Below are 7,124 nucleotides of genomic sequence, written 5' to 3' on the forward strand. Positions count from 1 at the left end.
GATTCCCCTCTGATCAGGGACTGGTTTAGACCTGGGACACCAGGGGGGTGATTCCCCCTCTGATCAGGGACTGGTTTAGACCTGGGACACCAGGGGGGATGATTCCCCCTCTGATCAGGGACTGGTTTAGACCTGGGACACCAGGGGGTGATTCCCCTCTGATCAGGGACTGGTTTAGACCTGGGACACCAGGGGGATGATTCCCCTCTGATCAGGGACTGGTCTAGACCTGGGACACCAGGGGGATGATTCCCCTCTGATCAGGGACTGGTCTAGACCTGGGACACCAGGGGGATGATTCCCCTCTGATCAGGGACTGGTTTAGACCTGGGACACCAGGGGGATGATTCCCCTCTGATCAGGGACTGGTCTAGACCTGGGACACCAGGGGGATGATTCCCCTCTGATCAGGGACTGGTTTAGACCTGGGACACCAGGTGGGTGATTCCCTCTCTGATCAGGGACTGGTTTAGACCTGGGACACCAGGTGGGTGATTCCCCCTCTGATCAGGGACTGGTTTAGACCTGGGACACCAGGGGGTGATTCCCCTCTGATCAGGGACTGGTTTAGACCTGGGACACCAGGGGGTGATTCCCCCTCTGATCAGGGACTGGTTTAGACCTGGGACACCAGGGGGTGATTCCCCTCTAATCAGGGACTGGTTTAGACCTGGGACACCAGGTGGGTGATTCCCCCTCTGATCAGGGACTGGTTTAGACCTGGGACACCAGGTGGGTGATTCCCCTCTAATCAGGGACTGGTTTAGACCTGGGACACCAGGTGGGTGATTCCCCCTCTGATCAGGGGACTGGTTTAGACCTGGGACACCAGGTGGGTGATTCCCCCTCTAATCAGGGACTGGTTTAGACCTGGGACACCAGGTGGGTGATTCCCCCTCTGATCAGGGACTGGTCTAGACCTGGGACACCAGGTGGGTGATTCCCCTCTGATCAGGGACTGGTCTAGACCTGGGACACCAGGTGGGTGATTCCCCTCTAATCAGGGACTGGTTTAGACCTGGGACACCAGGGGGGTGATTCCCCTCTGATCAGGGACTGGTCTAGACCTGGGACACCAGGGGGTGATTCCCCTCTGATCAGGGACTGGTCTAGACCTGGGACACCAGGTGGGTGATTCCCCTCTAATCAGGGACTGGTTTAGACCTGGGACACCAGGGGGGTGATTCCCCTCTGATCAGGGACTGGTTTAGACCTGGGACACCAGGGGGGTGATTCCCCTCTAATCAGGGACTGGTCTAGACCTGGGACACCAGGGGGTGATTCCCCTCTGATCAGGGACTGGTCTAGACCTGGGACACCAGGTGGGTGATTCCCCTCTGATCAGGGACTGGTTTAGACCTGGGACACCAGGGGGATGATTCCCTCTGATCAGGGACTGGTTTAGACCTGGGACACCAGGGGGATGATCCCCTCTGATCAGGGACTGGTTTAGACCTGGGACACCAGGGGGTGATTCCCCTCTGATCAGGGACTGGTTTAGACCTGGGACACCAGGTGGGTGATTCCCCTCTGATCAGGGACTGGTCTAGACCTGGGACACCAGGGGGGTGATTCCCCTCTGATCAGGGACTGGTTTAGACCTGGGACACCAGGTGGGTGATTCCCCTCTAACCAGGGACTGGTTTAGACCTGGGACACCAGGGGGGTGATTCCCCTCTGATCAGGGACTGGTTTAGACCTGGGACACCAGGTGGGTGATTCCCCTCTAATCAGGGACTGGTTTAGACCTGGGACACCAGGGGGGTGATTCCCCTCTGATCAGGGACTGGTTTAGACCTGGGACACCAGGTGGGTGATTCCCCTCTGATCAGGGACTGGTTTAGACCTGGGACACCAGGGGGTGATTCCCCTCTGATCAGGGACTGGTTTAGACCTGGGACACCAGGGGGGTGATTCCCCTCTGATCAGGGACTGGTCTAGACCTGGGACACCAGGTGGGTGATTCCCCTCTGATCAGGGACTGGTTTAGACCTGGGACACCAGGGGGTGATTCCCCCTCTGATCAGGGACTGGTCTAGACCTGGGACACCAGGGGGTGATTCCCCTCTGATCAGGGACTGGTCTAGACCTGGGACACCAGGGGGGTGATTCCCCTCTAATCAGGGACTGGTTTAGACCTGGGACACCAGGGGGGTGATTCCCCTCTAACCAGGGACTGGTTTAGACCTGGGACACCAGGGGGGTGATTCCCCTCTGATCAGGGACTGGTTTAGACCTGGGACACCAGGGGGGTGATTCCCCTCTGATCAGGGACTGGTTTAGACCTGGGACACCAGGGGGGTGATTCCCCTCTAACCAGGGACTGGTCTAGACCTGGGACACCAGGTGGGTGATTCCCCTCTAATCAGGGACTGGTTTAGACCTGGGACACCAGGTGGGTGATTCCCCCTCTGATCAGGGACTGGTTTAGACCTGGGACACCAGGGGGGTGATTCCCCTCTGATCAGGGACTGGTTCTGGACCTGGGACACCAGGGGGGTGATTTCCCCTCTGATCAGGGACTGGTCTAGACCTGGGACACCAGGGGGGTGATTCCCCTCTGATCAGGGACTGGTTTAGACCTGGGACACCAGGGGGGTGATTCCCCTCTAACCAGGGACTGGTTTAGACCTGGGACACCAGGGGGGTGATTCCCCTCTAATCAGGGACTGGTCTAGACCTGGGACACCAGGGGGTGATTCCCCTCTGATCAGGGGACTGGTCTAGACCTGGGACACCAGGGGGTGATTCCCCTCTGATCAGGGACTGGTTTAGACCTGGGACACCAGGGGGTGATTCCCCTCTAATCAGGGACTGGTTTAGACCTGGGACACCAGGGGGGTGATTCCCCTCTGATCAGGGACTGGTTTAGACCTGGGACACCAGGGGGGTGATTCCCCTCTAATCAGGGACTGGTTTAGACCTGGGACACCAGGTGGGTGATTCCCCCCTGATCAGGGACTGGTTTAGACCTGGGACACCAGGGGGTGATTCCCCTCTGATCAGGGACTGGTTTAGACCTGGGACACCAGGGGGTGATTCCCCTCTGATCAGGGACTGGTTTAGACCTGGGACACCAGGTGGGTGATTCCCCCTCTGATCAGGGACTGGTTTAGACCTGGGACACCAGGGGGTGATTCCCCTCTGATCAGGGACTGGTCTAGACCTGGGACACCAGGGGGGTGATTCCCCTCTGATCAGGGACTGGTTTAGACCTGGGACACCAGGGGGTGATTCCCCTCTGATCAGGGACTGGTCTAGACCTGGGACACCAGGGGGTGATTCCCCTCTGATCAGGGACTGGTCTAGACCTGGGACACCAGGGGGTGATTCCCCTCTGATCAGGGACTGGTTTAGACCTGGGACACCAGGGGGTGATTCCCCTCTAACCAGGGACTGGTTTAGACCTGGGACACCAGGGGGTGATTCCCCTCTGATCAGGGACTGGTTTAGACCTGGGACACCAGGGGGTGATTCCCCTCTGATCAGGGACTGGTTTAGACCTGGGACACCAGGGGGTGATTCCCCCTCTGATCAGGGACTGGTTTAGACCTGGGACACCAGGGGGTGATTCCCTCTGATCAGGGACTGGTTTAGACCTGGGACACCAGGTGGGTGATTCCCCCTCTGATCAGGGACTGGTTTAGACCTGGGACACCAGGGGGGTGATTCCCCTCTGATCAGGGACTGGTTTAGACCTGGGACACCAGGTGGGTGATTCCCCTCTGATCAGGGACTGGTTTAGACCTGGGACACCAGGTGGGTGATTCCCCCTCTGATCAGGGACTGGTTTAGACCTGGGACACCAGGGGGTGATTCCCCTCTGATCAGGGACTGGTTTAGACCTGGGACACCAGGTGGGTGATTCCCTCTGATCAGGGACTGGTTTAGACCTGGGACACCAGGGGGTGATTCCCCTCTGATCAGGGACTGGTTTAGACCTGGGACACCAGGTGGGTGATTCCCCTCTGATCAGGGACTGGCTTAGACCTGGGACACCAGGTGGGTGATTCCCCTCTGATCAGGGACTGGTTTAGACCTGGGACACCAGGGGGGTGATTCCCCTCTGATCAGGGACTGGTTTAGACCTGGGACACCAGGTGGGTGATTCCCCTCTGATCAGGGACTGGTTTAGACCTGGGACACCAGGTGGGTGATTCCCCTCTGATCAGGGACTGGTTTAGACCTGGGACACCAGGGGGTGATTCCCCTCTGATCAGGGACTGGTTTAGACCTGGGACACCAGGTGGGTGATTCCTCTAATCAGGGACTGATTTAGACCTGGGACACCAGGTGGGTGATTCCCCTCTAACCAGGGACTGATTTAGACCTGGGACACCAGGTGGGTGATTCCCCTCTAATCAGGGACTGGTCTAGACCTGGACACCAGGTGGGTGATTCCCCTCTGATCAGGGACTGGTTTAGACCCTGGGACACCAGGTGGGTGATTCCCCCTCTAATCAGGGACTGATTTAGACCTGGGACACCAGGTGGGTGATTCCCCCTCTAATCAGGGACTGGTCTAGACCTGGGACACCAGGTGGGTGATTCCCCCTCTAATCAGGGACTGGTCTAGACCTGGGACACCAGGTGGGTGATTCCCCCTCTAATCAGGGACTGGTCTAGACCTGGGACACCAGGTGGGTGATTCCCCCTCTAACCAGGGACTGGTTTAGACCTGGGACACCAGGTGGGTGATTCCCCCTCTGATCAGGGACTGGTTTAGACCTGGGACACCAGGTGGGTGATTCCCCTCTAATCAGGGGACTGGTCTAGACCTGGGACACCAGGTGGGTGATTCCCCTCTAATCAGGGACTGGTTTAGACCTGGGACACCAGGTGGGTGATTCCCCTCTGATCAGGGACTGGTTTAGACCTGGGACACCAGGTGGGTGATTCCCCCTCTGATCAGGGACTGGTCTAGACCTGGGACACCAGGTGGGTGATTCCCCTCTAATCAGGGACTGGTCTAGACCTGGGACACCAGGTGGGTGATTCCCCCTCTGATCAGGGGACTGGTTTAGACCTGGGACACCAGGTGGGTGATTCCCCCTCTGATCAGGGACTGATTTAGACCTGGGACACCAGGTGGGTGATTCCCCCTCTAATCAGGGACTGGTTTAGACCTGGGACACCAGGTGGGTGATTCCCCTCTAATCAGGGACTGGTCTAGACCTGGGACACCAGGTGGGTGATTCCCCTCTAATCAGGGACTGATTTAGACCTGGGACACCAGGTGGGTGATTCCCCTCTAACCAGGGACTGGTTTAGACCTGGGACACCAGGTGGGTGATTCCCCTCTGATCAGGGACTGGTCTAGACCTGGGACACCAGGGGGGTGATTCCCCTCTAATCAGGGACTGGTTTAGACCTGGGACACCAGGTGGGTGATTCCCCTCTAACCAGGGACTGATTTAGACCTGGGACACCAGGTGGGTGATTCCCCCTCTGATCAGGGGACTGATTTAGACCTGGGACACCAGGTGGGTGATTCCCCTCTAATCAGGGACTGGTCTAGACCTGGGACACCAGGTGGGTGATTCCCCCTCTAATCAGGGACTGATTTAGACCTGGGACACCAGGTGGGTGATTCCCCTCTAATCAGGGACTGGTCTAGACCTGGGACACCAGGTGGGTGATTCCCCTCTAATCAGGGACTGGTTTAGACCTGGGACACCAGGTGGGTGATTCCCCCTCTAATCAGGGACTGGTTTAGACCTGGGACACCAGGGGGGTGATTCCCCTCTAATCAGGGACTGGTTTAGACCTGGGACACCAGGTGGGTGATTCCCCTCTAATCAGGGCCTGGTTTAGACCTGGGACACCAGGTGGGTGATTCCCCTCTAATCAGGGACTGATTTAGACCTGGGACACCAGGTGGGTGATTCCCCTCTAACCAGGGACTGGTTTAGACCTGGGACACCAGGTGGGTGATTCCCCTCTAATCAGGGACTGGTTTAGACCTGGGACACCAGGTGGGTGATTCCCCTCTAACCAGGGACTGGTTTAGACCTGGGACACCAGGTGGGTGATTCCCCCTCTAACCAGGGACTGGTTTAGACCTGGGACACCAGGTGGGTGATTCCCCCTCTGATCAGGGACTGGTCTAGACCTGGGACACCAGGTGGGTGATTCCCCTCTAATCAGGGACTGGTTTAGACCTGGGACACCAGGTGGGTGATTCCCCTCTAATCAGGGACTGGTTTAGACCTGGGACACCAGGTGGGTGATTCCCCCTCTAACCAGGGACTGGTTTAGACCTGGGACACCAGGTGGGTGATTCCCCTCTGATCAGGGACTGGTCTAGACCTGGGACACCAGGTGGGTGATTCCCTCAATCAGGGACTGGTTTAGACCTGGGACACCAGGTGGGTGATTCCCCCTCTAATCAGGGACTGGTTTAGACCTGGGACACCAGGTGGGTGATTCCCCTCTAACCAGGGACTGGTTTAGACCTGGGACACCAGGTGGGTGATTCCCCTCTAATCAGGGACTTATTTAGACCTGGGACACCAGGTGGGTGTTTCCCCTCTAATCAGGGACTGGTTTAGACCTGGGACACCAGGTGGGTGATTCCCCTCTAATCAGGGACTGGTCTAGACCTGGGACACCAGGTGGGTGATTCCCCTCTGATCAGGTTATTAAGTAGAACAGAAAAGCAGCAGACCTCGTAAGGTCAGAGTTGAATACTCACATGGTCTCTCCTATCATTGCTACGCAGACGACACACAATTAATTTTCTCCTTTCCCCCTTCTGATAACCAAGTGGCGAATCGCATCTCTGCATGTCTGGCAGACATATCAGTGTGGATGTCGGATCACCACCTCAAGCTGAACCTCAGCAAGACGGAGCTGCTCTTCCTCCCTGGGCTGCCCGCTCCATGATTGATAACTCCATTGTGTCCTCCTCCCAGAGTGCAAAGAACCTTGGCGTGACCCTGGACAACACCCTGTCGTTCTCTGCTAACATCAAAGCGGTGACCCGATCCTGCAGGTTCATGCTCTACAACATTCGGAGAGTACGACCCTACCTTACACAGAAAGCGGCACAGGTCCTAATCCAGGCACTTGTCATCTCCCGTCTGGATTACTGCAACTCGCTGTTGGCTGGGCTCCCTGCCTGT

Source organism: Coregonus clupeaformis, unplaced genomic scaffold (genome assembly GCF_020615455.1).
Source record: "Coregonus clupeaformis isolate EN_2021a unplaced genomic scaffold, ASM2061545v1 scaf1579, whole genome shotgun sequence".
Taxonomy (NCBI): Eukaryota; Metazoa; Chordata; class Actinopteri; order Salmoniformes; family Salmonidae; genus Coregonus; species Coregonus clupeaformis.